The sequence below is a fragment of the Triturus cristatus genome, chromosome 1_1 (genome assembly GCF_964204655.1).
Source record: "Triturus cristatus chromosome 1_1, aTriCri1.1, whole genome shotgun sequence".
Taxonomy (NCBI): Eukaryota; Metazoa; Chordata; class Amphibia; order Caudata; family Salamandridae; genus Triturus; species Triturus cristatus.
The window spans coordinates 397,220,241-397,239,334 of record NC_140579.1 but is presented as its reverse complement, the minus strand read 5'-3'; the positions used below and the strand labels follow the sequence as shown (position 1 = coordinate 397,239,334).

Sequence of the window (19,094 nt, the reverse complement as noted above, 5' to 3'; positions counted from 1 at the left end):
CTTCTAATTTCAACCAGTTCACTCTGCTCAAACACGCTGGTGCACCCTCTCACACACTTATACCCCTTGGATTATCATTTTCAATAAACCTTTGATTACAACTGCATTGTGGCAAGTAATGGAATAATGCTGCTGGCTACGCTGTGTGACCTTGTACACATATACACTGTGTTATGGGGAAGTTTGCCTTCTACTAATGATCCTGTCTTTACGACCTTCGCAAAGTGACTGTCTACACGGGCGGAGCATTACGGGTGGTTCTTCCCACTATTTCTTTAGAGGTGGAACAGCGCAAAGGTTGCTTGGCTGCATCAACGTTTCTGTCATCGCCTCGAATTTGGCTGTGTAATATGTGACTGCGCTGTGTTTTTGAGCGACAGTTCACACCGCTTCCGCTCAGCATGGAGATTCTTTACTGGTCCTACGATCAATCTATGTGATCTGGAGTTCACTTCACAATGTGTTGTGCACTGCTGGCACTGTAGCAGGTAATAACTGTCATTTCTTGTGGAAATCTTCGCGCGGAAAATTTTACCTCAGATGGAAGCTCGAGGTCGAACGCCACTCCAACCGACTTCCAGCGCGTCACTAGCACCAACGGTGACGTATTTCGTACAATGGACATTTTGGTGCATTAGTGCACCGATAGCCATCCGGCACGACATCCCGTACGTGACTCCATGTTCTTTTGAAGTTTGTAAACAGTAATGGCAGCAAGCTTCTCCAGTGTAAAGGAAGCAGGCGGTGATACTATCAGGACCCGTAAGGTGGACAGTGCGTCGGCTAATTCTGTCCGATTTTGGTATCATTTGATCTTTAGAGCATGGTGGCATTTCTGTAAAGTACCCTACTTTCAGCAGCTCTAGACCACCGCATGTCTTCACAGGAAGTGAGAGATCCGTGGAACTTCCCAATAGTGGGCGCACGCAGGTTTTCACTGGGGGTTCAACATTAAGACTTATAAGTATCTGGTCTTCTGCTCCTTGTGGGTACATCTCTAGGGTTGGTGGTGCATATGGGTTCAAGCGCCATGTTTTCTGGGGCCACATCTTATGTTCTTGGAATATCACTCTTTCATGGGGGCTCTATTCAGATTTCTTAAGGCGTGCTTATTTACACTTTATATGCTTTCCCCTACACAGAGAGGGCAATGGGTTTGGCCACCTCCCTTGCACTCACTTTGGACATTTGGGGTTCACCGTACGCTTGTGGACTTTTGGTACACCCTCCATGGGTTTTTGCTTGTTTTACGTGAGTATCACAGTACTCTTTCTTATACCCTTACATAGGATGGGTTCATGCCCCTTTTTGCCTACACATTTTGCCATCTTAGGTAAAGCACGGTTGGAACCCCCAAATTAGGGCATGGGTTAGGGGTTACGTTCCCATCTACTGTTACTTTACTACCCCTATACTGGGCACAAATTTATGAGCTTTAAACCATGTACATTTACTTGGGCTCCCTACGTTGGGCGTCTTATGGGTTACAGTACCATTCAAAGTTTTCCTCCCCTCGCTCATAGGAGTTGAGGAGGGTCAGGTGTTCGAGTCCACTTGACTGATGTAGTTTTATTACAGGTTGCAAGTTGGGTTTTGTAGAACGCATGTCAATCTCACATTGCATGGGGATTGTTTATTGAAAATGGGGGGGAAGCAGTAGTTTGCTGTTTGTACATACTTTGCCTCTTCTCCGCTTCCTCCTTGTTCAGTTCTCCACGTGTTGTCGTACTTTGTTTTCATCCGTGAGATCGGAAGTTACATTGCTTGATGTCGTCCTGTGTCTCCAGCCTTACCTCGTTCGCTCTTTCTTTCCTTTCCTTCCCTGTCATGAGGTGATCTGTTATTCCCTTCTCCTTGTGGTTGTCTGCAGGTAGGCTGGTGTATACTTTGCGTTTTGACTTATCCGCCTTCCAGACCCTGGGGGCTTCCATGTTACTGATACACATAAACTCTGTTACTTCACAGGTTCATGTTACCCGCTCACCTCGTCCTTTTCCCCTGGATTTCCTTTCCCTACGAAGGGAGATGTGTTGTAATCTCTCTCCTTTTGTCCCCTGTTACCTTCCCCCGCCTTTCCTCTCTCTTGGAACGGTCCTTGAGAGTTCACCTTGGAATGTTCAACAGGCTGTCAGTTGCGGAGAGTGGATGACAGAATAAAGACGCTTGAACTTCACCTGCTTCAGAGTGTCTCCATTACAACACCCTTGTATTTCTTAATTAGAACATTCTGCCCTCAGTGAGCAGAATGTTCTAATAGCTTTATAGCCCGTCGTAGCTGGGCTATACCCGCCATTAATGGCCCACTCCCTTGTCAAAGGCCCTCATCTTTGGACCTGGTCATTTACGCTGGAGCAAGCCTTTAGTGGCCAGTATAGCCCACTAAGGCGGGCTAGAAAGCTATAATGGATGCAGAAAAAGAACACCTTCGAACAGGACATAATAACAGAGGGGTCAAGTAATGTTTATTTTAGAAAAGTCTCTCATTAAAAAAAGAATAATATACAATAAAAAATATTATTAAAAAGTCTTGTAATGAGATTTCCCCACTGGATATAATTAGCCAGTTCATCATAGAAGTTCATAAAGCCCTAATTTCTGTCAATAAATCTATATCTTATCCTCCAGGTTTAATGTAGGTGTTTAGACACAGCAAATATAATCAGTTCATTGTTGTCAGTTCTTAAATTCTTCAATACTATCAGAAGGTGACTTACAGTCAGTTTTCAACAAATAGCTAATGTCCAAGATTTTCTAGTGTACTGGTATACAGGACAGGATAACTTAAAGTGTGCTACTGTTTCTGGGCAAGACTTTCCCAGGAGATGCATTTTCACTTTTATTTGCTAGACACCACTTACTGCAAAAAGAGTTAACTAGTAGGATCCCATGTCTGAATTTTTAAGAATAGGGATCTCGCTTCGGGTGGCTCTGTCTAATTCAAAAATGACTGCATTAGTGTTTGGAACTTTATCACATGTAGCAGATATGATTTGGGCTAAAGTGTTAAATTTATATTTACAGGAATTTGGAAACTGAAATATACATTGTCCATCAGGGAATGATAATATTATATTTTCCTTAAATAGTTGACAAACCCATATTAATTCTTTCCTTCGCCTTGGTTGCCAAAAATGCTCAGTTATTAATGTTAATGAGTTTATTGTGTCAGATAAATGAATTTAAGTAATTAGGGGGCGCATGCATCAAGCCCTTTTCTGTTCGCAAACGGAAAAAGACCTTTTCAGATATATATACCTTTTGTCATTCGCAATTTAGGTAATCACAATTTTTTGCAATTATCTAAATTGCGAATGTATTTAGGGAATTGCAATTTGCCAATCCATATTTGCCGATGCATATAGCCTTTCCTAAATGTGAACTGTGCATTTAGGAAACGCTAATTACCATCAACAACAAGTTGATGATAATTTGTGCATGCTTTGAAAAATGCACAAAAATGCGTTTTTGAAAGTCCCATGTAGTGCACAGATGCCATTAGGGCATGTGTGTGCTTCACATGTGCACACTGACCTTTTTTGGGGAGGTGCTGCAGGGGGCCCTGGCCCCCGGGCACCCTTGAATGTGCATTCGCAATTTGTGATTACCAATTTGGGTCCTTTCTCAAACCAGGCTCCCTGGGAGAAAAAGTTTAGGGGCTATCCCTACAAATGAGAGTAATCTTCTGTACTGTTAGATCTTCAGTTCTATGGAAGCTCGATTCCGGGGATAAGGTGCTCACTTCAGTTTTTGGGTGCACCAGTTGCAAGAAATAGGCAGTGGAGGCTTCCCAGATATGGCTTTGAGCATTTTGTTTCTGTGAGGGTAGTTTACATAAGAGTAGACAACGCTCAAGCAGATTCCATATATCAGTGTTCCCCTAATCTCTGGAATTCCTTCTCTTGCTGGAAATGTTCCTGAAAATGTGTCACAGGTTTGGCACCGCAGGGATAGATCTTTTTGCAGATGTAGACAATTCACTGCTACCTATGTTCTGTACTAGGTTCCACACTGAGGCATCTTGGTGGGTGGATGCTCTGTTGTGCTAATGGCTGAAGGGTCTACTTTTTGCATCCGCCCCATTTCCAATGATTTCCAAGCTGTTGGCTCACCTTCGAGACTGAGGCATGGGATAATATTGGTAGCTCAATTTTGGCCTTGAAAATTGTTGTTCACTTTTCTCTGCCAGATGGCTTCTGCTCCAGAGTGGATTCGTCTACAATATCCTTTCAGATTGCCTCCCCCCTCTCAGGTTATTCTTCTGAGAATGCACCTCTAGCTATGGCAAATGAACATAGAGGGCTAATAAGGTTGGGGCTTTCAGAGGATGCTCTTTCTGCTACTAACCATCTAGGCATCTTTCCACTAGGCTTACCATCACTGGGCATCCTTCCAGAAATGGTGTAGGGAGAAATCTGTAATCTGCTGGGAATACAAACCAGCTCTGGTTTTAAAGTGTCTCTAGGTTGGGTTTCTTGTAAATTGTCTCTTGACACTTTAACAGTTCAGAGGGTGGCTATCTGGGCATTTACTGAAGCCTGGATTTTTGGCACCCTACTGAAGCCTTGGATGTGCATCGTAAATGGTTTGAGTTGGCTCATCTACCAGTCCGAGGGAGGGCTTATCTTTGGGATTTGCTCTTAGTTCTCACTTCTCATCAATCTGCTTCCCTTGAGCTTTGGCGAAATAATATAATACTATGAAAAATGCATTTTTGATTTACTTTGGCTCAGTTATATCCAGTTGCAATGTTTTTTACAAATATTTAGAGCCACTAAAATGACTATTCCCTGCACAATGTTGTTAATGCAACCATGTAATGGCCAGTACGACATAGAGCCTGATTAAGACAATGCCGGTCTTTACTCTGGCCATCAGGGGGGTGGAGGACATTACATCCGCAACCACTATTCCTTCTCTACCTTCAGAGAACTGCTGCCATGGCGATTCCTCTGAAGGCACCAAATGTTTGGTGGATGACTGCTATGCAATAAACTCTATGTTTAAAAGCAAAAACTACCAAAGTGTGAGTTTGCTTTTGAAAACCAAATAACTAATGACCCCTACACAAGGTATTATTTTCCCTGGGTGTAAAGGACATTAAATGTGTTTTTGTGTTCATCTCACTAGGTTTTCCATGGTGGTGTCAGACAGCAAAAAAAATGCATCAGACCAAGAGCTCTATAAAGGGTGGGTGGTGTGATGCCCTTACTCCGACAGCCAGCTGTCCATCAGACTGTCAGAGGAAGGGGGGACTGAAAGCTGCCAGTCTGCCTCACTCTAAAGAGAAAACCAAAGGAAATGATGGACGGAGTGTTGAACATTGCAAGCACTCACCCCCAGTCAACTGATCTGGGTTTAATTCATCACCGTTCTTTAGCCCACTCTGCCACCCCAGTTCTGACATGGCCATCTGCAAATCAGTCTGACCCTGTGCCTCATGGGAACAGTCCAGCCCGAACTGCCAAGCCATGTCTTCCCTGGACCGGAAACAAGCTTCCTAGGACCGGTTTCTGGCATTTCAGCCGTCTTCAGCCAGGCTTGCTTGAATCCAGTGGCAGGGTATGCTCAGACGTGAGTCCCTTGCTCACTTTGCCACTGGATTCAAGCAAGCCTGGCTGAAGACAGCTGAAATGCCAGAAACCGGTCCTAGGAAGCTTGTTTCCGGTCCAGGGAAGGCATGGCTTGGCAGTTCGGGCTGGACTGTTCCCTTGAGGCACAGGGTCAGACTGATTTGCATATGGCCATGTCTGAACTGGGGTGGCAGAGTGGGCTAAAGAACGGTGATGGATCAAACCCAGATCTGTTGACTGGGTGTGAGTGTTTGATTGGTTCTGATGCTCCGTCCATCACCACCCCCCTTTTGTACCCCCTTTTGTATCACTCTAAAGAGGGCATTTCAAAGAGCTTGGCGGACAGGGTGCTTCATCACGTTTGTGATGGGATGGAGCACCGTGTCTGCCAAACTCTAAATCAGGCCCATAATAAAAAAATACTATCAATAATATTCACAATGCCCTTTCAAGAATGAAGCAATAAGTTGTGTTATTGAAGTCCTGAGATCAGTATATATCTTTTATTTGTGCCCTCCAGTTAGACAACCGGTAAACGAGAACAGGACACAAGTGGCTTTGGAAGAAACAAGGTGCCTACAGAAAAGTGCTGAGGGAGGCAGTCCCAACCTAACTGGAGAAAAAGAGACTGATGTCGATCACGGGTAAGGTAAGTTGGCTGTAAAATGCCCTAGAGATGCAGCTCATTGAATCAAGCAGCATGTCTCTAAACACTAAGATGTTTAATTTAGAATTTGAAGGAGCGGTTCGCCATACATTGGTGGTTCACCTGGCCTTCCATGCTCATGGGCCCTCCGGACGAGTAAGGGCCTTACAAAACATGCACTAATAAGGGCTCACGGTCCGATGTCCCTTTTTTATCATCACTGCCAGGAAAAACCTGGTGTGATTGAAAGGCACAACAATTTTTAATGATCATGTAAGGTAAATATTTGGATGAAATACACACAAAATAAGTTACACAAGTACTGGAAGTTTTTCTTCAAACTAACAGCTGTACCTGGACTGCTTAATGCTAAAAGGAAGTCATGATCTGTGCCGTAGAAGCATGAGTGGATTGAAGCTTAAACTTTAAAAGTAATAACACGCTCTAGCCCCTCTTCAGCGTAGGCTGTCCAGTATGCCATCAGCTGTCGCTCTTCCCCTCAACCTAAGGAGATTCCTCCTTATGAGGGCAAGGTTAGGAAATAGTGCCCTCAAAAATATCAGTTGCTGTCATTAGGTGACCTCTACAACTGAAATGCGAAAAGGCCCGGTTAGTGGATGAGTTGGGTGAAGACCGTTGCCGCCAATCATCCCGCTGCCTTCAATGTCTATCTCATTGGCCAAAAGCCTCCCTTCCGAGTATCCTCTATCTAAGACCCGGCAAACACTCTTCTTTACTAATATTAGAAATGAAAGCTAATTCAACATTTGTTCTCAAAACTCAGAAGGTGATTAAAAACACAGCTCATCTAGTTTTGGGACCCTTTCTATCACCTTACTGACTTGACATGCCCAAGGGAAAATTAGCACCACCAACGGTTTAGTGTCAAAACACCCATCGTGAAAAGACTCCTATGGTGAATGACGATGTGAAAATGATGATCAGATTCAGGTGACAGGTCCGATGCACGCAGCCTCTGTTATGTTATGTTAATACAATTTCTAAAGCGCTCGAATACCCAGAGGTGTCTTGGCGCTGGCATTACAGACAAAAGAAAAATCCCAGGAAAAAAGCCTGCAGAGTGCTAAATCGTCAGGCTTTCAGGGGTTTCCTAAATGCGAGAAGATTGGGTGTCTCTGTGATGGGGAGTGGCAGTGCATTCCATGCCTTGGTGGCTCCCAGCATGAAGCTTCTGCCACTGCGTTTCGTAGAACTTATAGCTTGTTTAATATGAATTGTTGGGCAGTGAGAAACAGGTCATAGCAGTAATCTAATTTAGCCATCACCAGAGAAGTGACAAGAGTTTTCTTGAGATTAACAGGGATAAAAGGCAGTATCTTTTTGATAGTCCTAAGTAAAAAAAGGCAAAGGATGTGACCGCTTACACATCTGGTAACCCTCTGGCTCTGTCAAAAGCTGCCGTTATCGATGATAAATTTGTCATGATCCACGCCCTCTTATTTTTAATTAACAGTCATTCAGCCACTCTAGAACTGTCTTTGACCCCCCTATAAAGAGGGCAATCCTCTTAAATCTCTTTAAAAAAAGGTCTCCAAACTTTGTCATTCTGAACTTTGCATCCAGCAGCCAGAAGGGTCATTCTGACATTCCTAGTAAACTGTGTATATAAACTCCTGGTTTCACCAACCCCGACAAAAACAGTGTTGTGCAAAATTATAACCAAAATTTCTTGCAGCGTTGTATGCAATTTGAGGACTCATGCCAAACAACTGCTTGATCTCTGGTCACCTTTCAAGATATTGTTGTCACAGTTGATAGCCTCCACTTTTTAGATCTTCCAGCACTATTGCATTTCAGAATAGCCTTGTTTGTCAAAATGTCAGGTGATCATTAGAAGGAGCCTCCATCCAGTGGTGTAGCGAGGATGCCGTGGGCCTTAATGCGAGTAAGGCAATTGCCTCCCCATCCTCTGATTTGGCAGTGAAAAACACACCAATAATTGAGGTGAAGTAGGAACCCACTAATCTGGGCAATGATGCAAATGCACCTGCTGTTCTATAGATAATCTCTATTCTTTACCTTCTCCTTTACCTTTTGTACTCGCACTCTTGGTGCTTACCTGCTGTCACGCTGTTGCCACAGCGCTGCCGCTGACCGAGAACCTGCAAACTTGCTCATTCCGCCATCCCGGCGAGGACGGAGGCCACGCCCCTTTCTGAGGCGACGCCCCTGACGCCGCCCCTATAAGTAATACTGCCAACCAGCACCGCGCGTTAGACAGACCTGAGCTCTTGAGGCGGAAGCCGAGAGCGTCTTGTGTTCGACTTTTTAAAAAACACTTGTATTGTATTTTTACTAATTGTGTTGTACTCGCACTCTTGGTGCTTACCTGCTGTCACGCTGTTGCCACAGCGTTGCCGCTGACCGAGAACCTGCAAACTTGCTCATTCCGCCATCCCGGCGAGGACGGAGGCCACGCCCCTTTCTGAGGCGACGCCCCTGACGCCGCCCCTTCACGCCCCTATATAATGTGCATTCCCCGGACGCGCAGCGGACGAGCGCAGCGGGCGCGCCGTCTGCGCGCCGAAGGTGCGCCCAAGGTAAGCCCGTCTGCGCCCGTCCGCGCCAGGCCGGGCCCTAGGGCACACCTCGCTAGTCACCTTATTACGTACTCGCTCGACGAGCTTAAAAAATTACAGCCTTTTGCTCCCCCACTGTCCCCTACCACTAGCCGTCGTGCACACACTGCCGGCCTCATGCGCCCTGGTCTACCTTCTCCAGGTCGAGACACAAACACAGCAAATCCGGCTAAAAATGTTACATCTATCAGTATGTCCTATTTGAACACTCGTTCCTTAGTGAAACATGCTGAAGATATTTTTATCTTGTTGACGGATAATAGACCCGATATACTTCTGCTTACAGAAACGTGGCTCACGTCTGAGTCTCTCCCTGATATCTTGGCCGCCCTCCCCCCTGATTATTATATCCATCATGCCGACCGCCCCGATGGCCGGCCCGGCGGCGGGGTGGCAGCCATTATATCTAAGCGTCTGGACACCATCTCATCCCTTTCCCTCCCACTCCCAGAGGTAGACAATCTACTTATTAGCGTGGAAACCGGTACTGGTGCCTTCACTTTCCTCCTGTTATACCGGCCTCCACACCCTATGCCATTTTTCTCCACTATTCTGAGTGAACACCTCTCCAACCTCTTAACGGAGCATTCCAGTTTTGCCCTTCTAGGTGACCTAAATTACTGGTTCAATGACATCAGTGCCGGACCTCATGCTTTAGAGCTTTTTGAGACTCTTACTAGCCTAAACCTCACCCAACAGGTCACCCAATCCACCCATATTAAGGGCCATATTTTGGATCAGATCTGGACTTGTAATCTGGCCCTGTCCCAGCCAGTTATTTCTTCTTGTGTTTGGTCAGATCACCACTTAGTAAATACCATCATTACTATTGCTGGCCGGACTCTTGCTCCCCTGATGGCCGGCGGCTCCTCACGCAAATGGAGCACCTTCGACTCTCAGGGCTTTCTCACAACCTTGGCCGACACTCGGCCAGCTTTTAACTCCCCTGATAACATCGAAGGAATAGAACAAGACATCGGTTCCTGGCTGAAGTCAGCCAGTGACCTTTATGCCCCCTTAACCAAATTCCCCCCCACTAGACATCACAATTCCCACCGGTGGTTTTCTGTTGACCTTAAGCAACAGAAAACAAAAACCCGTCAGCTGGAACGTATTTGGAGACGTGATTATTCCAACGTAGCCAGGCAGTCCTATATGACTGCACGTAGGGAATATAAATCGGCCATCATTGCAGCAAAAACAGAACACTTCTCTATCAGGATTTCGTCCGCAGTAAATAAATCAAAAGAGGTGTTCAAGGTAATGAACGAACTCACTACCGACGACAGGACTCTCCCAGCCCAAACCCCCACACAAGAAGCCTGTGACACCCTCAATATCTATTTTAGGGAAAAGATCGAAAAAATTAAAAACTCTATACCTTCTCCACCCAAGTCACTCACATTGAACTTTCCCTCGGACAATTCCCTCACGTTCTCTACTTTCCCTACCTTGGACGCACCCTCACTGGCGGAACTCGCCATCCGTGTGAAATCAGGCTCTCCTAACGACAGATGTCCACCTTCCGTATTGCGGAGTATCTGTCTCAGCTTACCTGACTGTGTTTTACCCCTGCTAAATGGCTCGCTCAACAGAGGCATTGTCCCCAGTTCTTTTAAGGAGGCTACCCTCTTGCCCCTCCTTAAGAAACCTGGTGCTGATTCTGCACAACCGTCGAACTATCGTCCCATTTCCCTTCTCCCCTATTTCTCAAAACTCTTGGAGGCTCATGTCACTTGCTGCCTCTCCAATTTTATTGAATCTTCTGGTTATCTTGCGCCTAACCAGGCCGGCTTCAGGCCGGCCCACTCTACTGAGGCTGTCATTTTGGCAGTCTTGGAGACTCTCAGGAGGAACGCAGATGCAGGAGTCTCTCAGGCCCTGGTACTTCTGGATCTGTCCGCCGCATTTGACACGGTGGACCATGACATCCTTCTCCACCGTGTCAGGCAAGCGGGCATCCAGGGCTCCGCCCTTAAGTGGGTTGAGTCCTTTCTGACTGGCAGAACTCAGGCCGTCCGCCTAGGCCCTTACACTGCAACCAAAACGTCCGTGGTTTGTGGAGTCCCTCAGGGCTCCTCCCTCTCACCGCTCTTGTTTAATTTATACCTTAGGCCCCTGATTCAATCCCTTCAGAAATGGGACGCAGTTGTCTACAACTATGCCGATGATCTTCAGATTATCTTTTCTCTTAATTCCCCCCATGACATCAAAACATTTCATTCCGTGATGATCCATATTCAATCCTGGATGAACCAGAATCAATTGAAGCTAAATCCCGGAAAAACTGAGCTTCTCCTCCCTGGACTCAGTCACATCCACTGGGGCCCACAGTTTTGGCCTCCGGAGCTTGGTCTCCCTCCAGCCCCGGTCAAATCAGTGAAGAGCCTGGGAGTGATAATTGACTCCGAATTATCCCTTAAAAATCAAGTGGGTGCGGTCATTTCATCATGCATGTATCAGCTCCGGAAGATTCGTAAAGTTCGTCATCTATTTCCACCTGCCGCACTCACCCAAGTCGTCATTTCACTTGTGCTTTCCCGGCTGGACTTCTCGAATTCCCTCTATCATGGCCTCCCTCAATCTCTGTTACATCGGCTTCAGGTAGCTCAGAATCAAGCGGCCCGTCTCATTTACAAAACCCCCAGATGGCAATCGGCCAAACCTTTACTCCACAAATTACACTGGCTACCAATAGGCCAGAGAGTAGCCTTTAAGGTGGCCTGCATCACATTCAAAGCTCTCCATTGTCCCGGCCCCGCGTTCCTCAAATCTTTAATCATTCCTCATCACCCAACACGCAACCTTCGATCTGCTTATCGCCACCTACTTGTCACCCCTAAAATTAAAACAAAGAAATTCGGTGGCCGCCGCTTTTCTCATTTGGCTCCCAGTCTCTGGAACCCTTTTCCTCTCTTCATCAAATCCACTCCCTCCCTCTTGAACTTCAGGAAGTTACTAAAAACTCACCTCTTCACTCTTTGAGTCTAACCTAAGTGACTCTCGCCCTACTCGTCTCTCGCTCTTTCTGTCTTAACAGCGCCAGGAAGCCTTTGGTGTCAGCGCGCTTTACAAGTTGCATTTAAGATAAGATAAGATAAGAAAGCCAAGTGAGGCAACAGAGTACAAGGCTAGGCCCCATATTAGCCCCTTTGCTTTTCACTTGTTAATACTAATGCTGTATTCCACATAGCTTAGCTCCCGGCACTCATCTAAATGTCTTCCGTTTTGCAGACAGCTTTGTATATCATACTATATGGAGTCAGTCCTTGCACAAGAATAGATGGCCTGCTTGGTTCCTGCTTTTTGAGGAGTTTGATCACTCGTGTGTTTGTCCCTCACCTGGTACATAGCTTGTTAACCTTTTGTAATGAAAGGTCTCAGATCTCCCCTGGACCAAGGTATGTACCGTCACTTTCCCAGGGAGAGGATATCAGTTCCAAACTTATGGAATATAACATATACAGAGCACTTCCTAAGGTGGGCAAACTTTCAACACTTCCCCAAAGGCAAGGCAATAAAACAATATCACATGAGTCTCCTCTAGACCAAGGTAACACACACAACACTTCTCTAGAGCAAGATATACTTTGCACATCACTTGCCAGGAGTAGAACAACTTCCTATAACACAATTACCTGCTAGAAGGGAATTCACCCATCCTTCTACAACAGAATACTTGGCCAAGAAGAGTCCACACCTCCTGCTACAAGGAAAAGACGAATTGGTATATCTGAGATATATTTATTAGTAAATAGCACCACACGGTAAGCCAAATGCACCTATCATAGCAGACTCTAACATATCAATAGTATGATTGAAACACAATCAAGGCAAACATATATGTAGAAATATATATATGTATATGAATGTATAGAACCTGAAAATAAAGTTCTAGTAAGCAAGAACAGTAGGAAAACTAGAAATTAGTGGAACACCTCACCAACTGTCTGTCCATCCCGTTTCCACTTCGCCAAAGGGGAGTCCGGTCCTTCGGCCAAAACAGGAAACAGTAGTGACACTATACGCGCCACCGCCACAGCTGCACGTCTGCCCTGTGATGAACTTCCACCGAACAGAACCCAGACACCTCCTTTAGTACAAGTGGAGACGTAAGACGAAGCTCCTGGTGAGTCTCGCCCCCTTTTCCCGTCAGAGTCTGTACCACTCCGCACCAAGGCCACAGCTTCAGCTGGCCAGGCGTCTGTTTTGGCTTCAGAGCAGAGCAAGCACATTCCTCTGACAAGATCCAGTTCTTTCTGGTCAGTAAAGTGTGAATAACAAGTGAAAAGGAAAACATGCCCTTCTCACCTAGTGAAGCTCAGAAAATGGCGACAGCTCAGAAAATGGAGTCACTCAAGCATTAGCCTCTATTCACGCAAAAGAGCAAAATTAGTATGCAAGATGACATAGGATCAGGCCAAAGCCAATAGCAAGCACTGCCGTTAAGCAAGATAAAGTCAGAATCTGAAAGAGACATAATCAAGCACTACTTCGTAGCTTATTCTTACTAGGCAGGCCTACACATCACTATACTATGTTATAATATGCTAAATAAGGCTGAGATGGTGATGGGCGACGGTCATTATCAGGCTATTTATCCACATAAATGGCACATTCATTACACCTTTGCTTTTGATTTGGTAGAGTGTGTCCCTCAACTGCAGAAGTCATGGAACTACTTTTCTTTCATTCCATGACTAGTTTATCATTCTCTGGAGGGCATGTCTTTGTTTTTAGAGCATGCTCAATATTTTGATGCCCTTCTGACTCAATCTATCTTTCTCCTACTTCCCTCCCTCCTGATCCTCCTTTGTGTGGAAAAAGGCGTTAGGTGGTGTCCTAGATGCTCCTCTTACCCCAGCCTTCCCCCCTCATTGGTCCTCTAAGGCACGTCAAATGATGGATGGAGGCCTTGGTGATGTCCTGGGTGTTGTCGCACTTCACTCTCTTGTGTTACCACTCTCCATGGAGGTAGCCGTAGTTGTCTTTGCCAGTACCTGAGGTTTTTGATCTCCTCCAGAATTAGCAAAGCCGATAGATACTGGCCATGTTAAAAGTACAGAGCACAATTAAAACATTATTTTCAATATTTTCAAGATGGCTGATGAGTTGTGTGAAAGTATACAAAGCAATGTTTTCATTGTTTTCTATATACGCTTAACATGGCTGGCAAAGCTGTACTTGACACTCTCTCAACATTGGCAAACGAGCCCCTTTGTCTAATTATTTGTTATCTTACTCGACTAATGTTTCTTATCTTACTCGAGTCCAGGAACAGCCTTTGCTTGGATAGAGCCCTGGTTAGAACCAAACTTGGCACCCTTTGTGGTCTTCCTCCCTCTGCTCCCACCCTGCATTTTCTAAGTGCTGTGTATAATACTAATTGAAATTAGTACAGCTGCTGCACTATTCTTTTTCTGCTGGATATTACCTCTTGCTAGCCGGACTGTTGATACCATTATGTTTATCACTGGGTTAAGTACATAAACCTCTTCCCTCACTATGATGCAGAACTAGAAATAGTCCACCAGTGGAGTGTGCCTAGAGGCTTATAGGGGGCGATGGCACTGTGCATGATGGAGAATTAGAGAAGGTATACTTTCTTCAACCTTCACCGCCGTTTACCTTGTCTCTGTTACCCCCTACACCTGGCACCTGCTGTGATCTCTGTTAATGATTACATCAGAGCAGTGACCAACCAGGAAACAAAGTTCCCCAAATGTCACCTGAATCACTTATGCCACACCCGAGCTCCTTTGCACCGATGCACAATTTGGAAGAGAGAACCCAGTTCAGAGGGAGGAAGATGGGGGAGCAATGAAGAATGGTATTGGTGGCAGATATCATCGCTTCCTGTCCACTCATCTCAACATTTGATAGACAGTGCCACCCTGTGGTAGATTGTCAATAGAGATGGTGTTGCGAATAATGTGCCAGTGATGAGCACTGGAAACCACCAGCACAAATTAACCACTGGGGCCATCCAGTGTAGAGAAAAAAACATCTCTCTTTAACGAATCCCACACCTTAACAATAAATCAAACATTAGGTGTTCTAGAGTGATGTTTTGTTTGATGATGTCAGCTTGGGATTTGACATCTATTATGACATCATTCACTATACTTTTATGGTGCATACATTTATACAAGGAACAAGTACAGTTATTACAATATGAGCATCTTGTAGAGCAGGAGAGAAACCAATAGGACATAGGATTTCACACCAATAGAAAAAACACAGGCATTTCATGATTAAAGTACAGACTGTATTGTACAGAACATTTTGAGACGTAAAATAAGTAGGCATTAAACAACAGGCACCATTCACTCACAACAAGATAAGAACAATTTGTTTACCAGGCAGGAGAGCTCCTGATTGAAGGGGAGCCAATGAGAGACAATGAGGTCTCTTGGTAGAGCAGAGACAAAGGCAGGACAGGGAATAGGGCTAGAGTCGTGGTGTAACATTTGTCCTCGCAGCTCCGAGCTCCATGGGGCCCTCTCTGGCACTGTGCACAGGTGGCAGGTCCCTGGCATGATAGCTCCTGACTCGGTCTGGGGTGCCCCTTCTATGTACTTTGCAGGGATCCCCCTAAAGTTTTTACGCCACTGGCGTAGTAGTGGGTGAATCATCAGTTGGGTTTACAAGATCTCAAGGTATGAATAAGTAGATATGAAACATACAAAAAGAAGGCAATAGGTCATGGAACGAAAGCAAATGGATCATATTTGGATATTCCACTTCGGTAGGCAGATAAAATTTGAAAGCTAGTTCACCAGGTTAAAAACAAAAAAAAAAAACCCTCGCTGACAAGGCAGCAGCCAGAAACAGGTCGAGGAAGAATTTTTACTAAAGCTCGAGGCACTCCATGATGATATACCACAATAAAAGAGGAATTAAAAGAAAGTGATCAAAAAAGCAGGAAAGCGATGCCTATAGGGCACTCGGGCAATGCCCGAAGGGCTGGCCTGACAGACCAGTGTATGGGCTGCGGCTTTGGCTGTTTGTGGGGCTGCTTCTTTTCTTGTCTGACGGGATGGATTTTACTGTTCATTTCCCAGATATTGAAACAGACATTGCCTGCAGAAGCTCAAATGTGTGCAGTCTCCTACAAATTACAAACACCAATACAGCTTTTGTCTTTACAAGTTGAAAACTGCCCTGATTTGAAAATGTGGGTCACTTTTATAGCTATCCGAGTTGCTAATGGAGGCCATTTTCTATTTGGTTCCCTGGCCTATTTTCTGTCCCAGTTCGATGCAAGCCTTATGTGATAATAAGAGCACTTTAGGTGCAATTACATGGCGTTGGTGGTAGGATACGCAATTCCTGGCACGAGTAGCTTTTTTCCACCATAGTAGGAAAGCAGATTAGTGGATGTTGTAATTTGTGACAGGAATATTTGGGCCTCCCCTTGTAAATGGGCATTTATCTAAAGCATTCTATTCCCCACAGACCCCGACGTCTGTACACACTTAAACACTCACATAAAACAGATCCTTTCAGAAGATCTGATACAAACTGAGAGGCATATTTGCAATGCCCCTGCGGCACTTTTCCACCCCCGGAACATCTCTTTTGTAACGCTCTAGAGGCGCAGTGTGCCGGCCCATATTTACAAGGCCACACAAAGCCAACCTGAGTGGCTTTTCATGGCTTTGGAAATATGGAGTGAGGCAATGTCTTACTCTGCGTCGAAGGGGCATTCCATAGGTGTTGCTCTGGGTGTTCCCACGAGACACCGATGGTTTTTGACACTGCCACAGATTTACAAAATACCGTAAAGCTGGGGCAGTGCAAATAAGAATGCTTTCCCAAAGCAGGTGTATTGAGGAGAAATGTTTACATTTCTCCTTGTTTTTTCCACTTTCAAAGTGTGCTGCAATCTGCAGCAAACATAGAAGGAGGAAAACACCTGCTGCTTTGTTTTTGTGCTGGAAGACGTCCTTTCCTGCACAAAAACAATCATGCACAGACACAGACACCCCTGCACCATGGTGCAAGCGTGCCTGAGTAGGTGCACGGCTGCAGTTTGTGGGCCTGTAGGAAGGACAGTAATGCACCATATCTTGTAGATACGGCACATTCCTCCCCTTTTCTTTTGACATAGCACAGCACAGCTAGAAGCACTGTCCCATGCCAAAATACTGTAAATATGCCCCTGAATATTCGCAAAGCAATCTTATGACCACTGCATTTGCCACTCCCTCCATTCTCAGAATTCTTATAAGCTGTTTTGAAATTTAAATAAAAACGTGCTTTACTTGTTAGCTTTACACTTCTTTTAAATACAGCAAGGGACAGGATTTTATATCAAGGCTAAAAAGATCCATTGATAAATTGGACGAGCCAGGAATATTTTTGCCAAACCATTAACAAAAGTCTTCCAGCTTCATGAAGTCATATTACATGGGCCATAAGCGCATCCTGCTGCTAGTAGAAGGAGGGAACCGAGAGGGCTCATTATAGGGGGAAGAGGTGTGGGACAAAACAAAAGTCACAGCTATATGAAGAAGATGCATCTTTGTCTAGGAAATGTTTCACTACTTGCCAATGTGATGATGAGTTTTTATGCAGTGGGCACCAGTCCTTGGGTGATAAGACTGGTAATGCGTACTCATCACACACAGAGTGAAGGACAACGTGCCAGATGGTGATGACGATTTATTATTTCTCACCTTGATAAGAGATTATCCACCCAGCTCTTCTAACATAATGTAGTAAACACACCGAACACAGAAGATTACACGGCTAAGGTTTATCGAGAATTGACTACATGGCTGTGGAGAACCAAGAAAGCAAGTCCACTCCACCAGACCAAGAGACGGAGTAACTTCCAGTTTTCAACATAAACATTCTCAGAACAGCTGAACATTCTGCCGGTGTTCCTAGACTATTAGGTGAGCCAGCAGAATGTTCAGCTTACTCAATACAATATATGCGAGATAAACAGTGTATGTGCAGTACTAGCACATTATACAGGATAGTACCTCAAATAAGAACCTGCGGTTGGGTGTCTGTGTAGAGTGAATGGACTCGTTCCCTTCTGGCACAGAAAATAAGCAGGAAAACGAGATCTCTAACATTTATTCATTTATTTAAAACATTTATATAGCGCAACTGTCACCTGGCAGGTATCCTGGCGCTGAGAGATTACTCCTAAGATGAAAAGAGACGGGAGACTGGGGAGGGGTTGTGAGGGATTTAGGGGAAGAGCCAAGTTTAATCCGCTTTCTGAATGGAAGGAGTTGTGAAATTTGGCGGATGTCGACCGGCAAACTATTCCAGAGTTTAGCGGCGGCCACTCTGAAGGATCTTCCCCCAGTCCTTACCTTGTTGAATCTGGGTACCCTCACAAGGCAGGCTGAGGCGGATCGGAGAGTTCTGGTGGGGGTGTACCAGGAAAAAATTTTTTTGTAGGGATTGGGGCCAGTTCCGTGTAGTGCTTTGAAGACAAGGCAGAGTGCTTTAAAGGCTATTCGCTGCTTCAAAGGGAGCCAGTGTAGCTCGGCTAAGGCTGCTGTGGCCGAGGATCTCCTGGTCCATCCGAGGGCTAGTTTGGCTGCGGCCGACTGGACTCTTTGGAGTCTGTCCAGTAGCACAGCTGGGGACTCGAGCAGAAGTGCATTGCAATATTCAAGGCGACTAAGAATAGTACACCTGACTATTAGTGCTCGAGCCTGTGCGGGGAGTAGTGGCATGATTTTGCGTAAAGAACGCAGAAGGGCCGAGCAGGTGGAGACTGTTTTGGTTACCTGCGTTTCCATGCAGAGTTTGTTGTTTAGCATAACACCCAGATTGCGGACACTAGTGACCGGCTGTGGTTTTTCTGGGGTTTCCGGGGGCCAGAATTCCGTGGGGAATAGGCGAGGAATCCGGCTCCCAGTGCAGAACAGTACCTCGGTCTTGGAGGAATTGAATTGCAGGGAATTATTGTGCAGCCAGCCGGCTGTGTCTCTTAGGCAGTCGTGGAACGATTCCATGGGAATTGAGTCTTCCCCCTCCCAGGAGAGGATAAGCTGGGTGTCGTCCGCGTAATTTATAGTTTTCAGTCTGTGGGATTTAATCAGGGTGATTAGTGGTTTCAGATAAACGTTAAAGAGGATCGGGCTGATGGACGAACCCTGGGGCACCCCGTGAGGTACTGGGGAAAAGGCGGATTGAAAAGGGGGGAGGGACACCGCCTGTTTCCTATCTCGCAGGTATGAGTGGAACCAGAGCAAGGCGGTGCCGTCGACCCCTGCCTCTCTGAGCCTCTTTAGCAGAATCACATGG

At 45.6% G+C, this 19,094-nt stretch overlaps 1 protein-coding gene and 1 long non-coding RNA gene across 9 annotated transcripts in view; one reads left to right on the top strand and one right to left on the bottom strand.

The window, feature by feature from the left end:
- Window positions 1-19,094, bottom strand: part of LOC146870300 (stAR-related lipid transfer protein 3-like) — a 545,134-nt gene that overhangs the window by 355,252 nt on the left and 170,788 nt on the right. The window lies entirely within an intron of this gene.
- Window positions 1-19,094, top strand: part of LOC146870301 (uncharacterized) — a 336,625-nt gene that overhangs the window by 231,960 nt on the left and 85,571 nt on the right. For 4 of the 5 annotated variants that reach the window (XR_014971942.1, XR_014971927.1, XR_014971940.1 and 1 more), the window contains exon 3: window positions 6,091-6,219. This is a non-coding gene — a long non-coding RNA (uncharacterized LOC146870301). The remainder of the gene's footprint in view (window positions 1-6,090; window positions 6,220-19,094) is intronic. The other variant, XR_014971941.1, reaches the window with a different exon arrangement.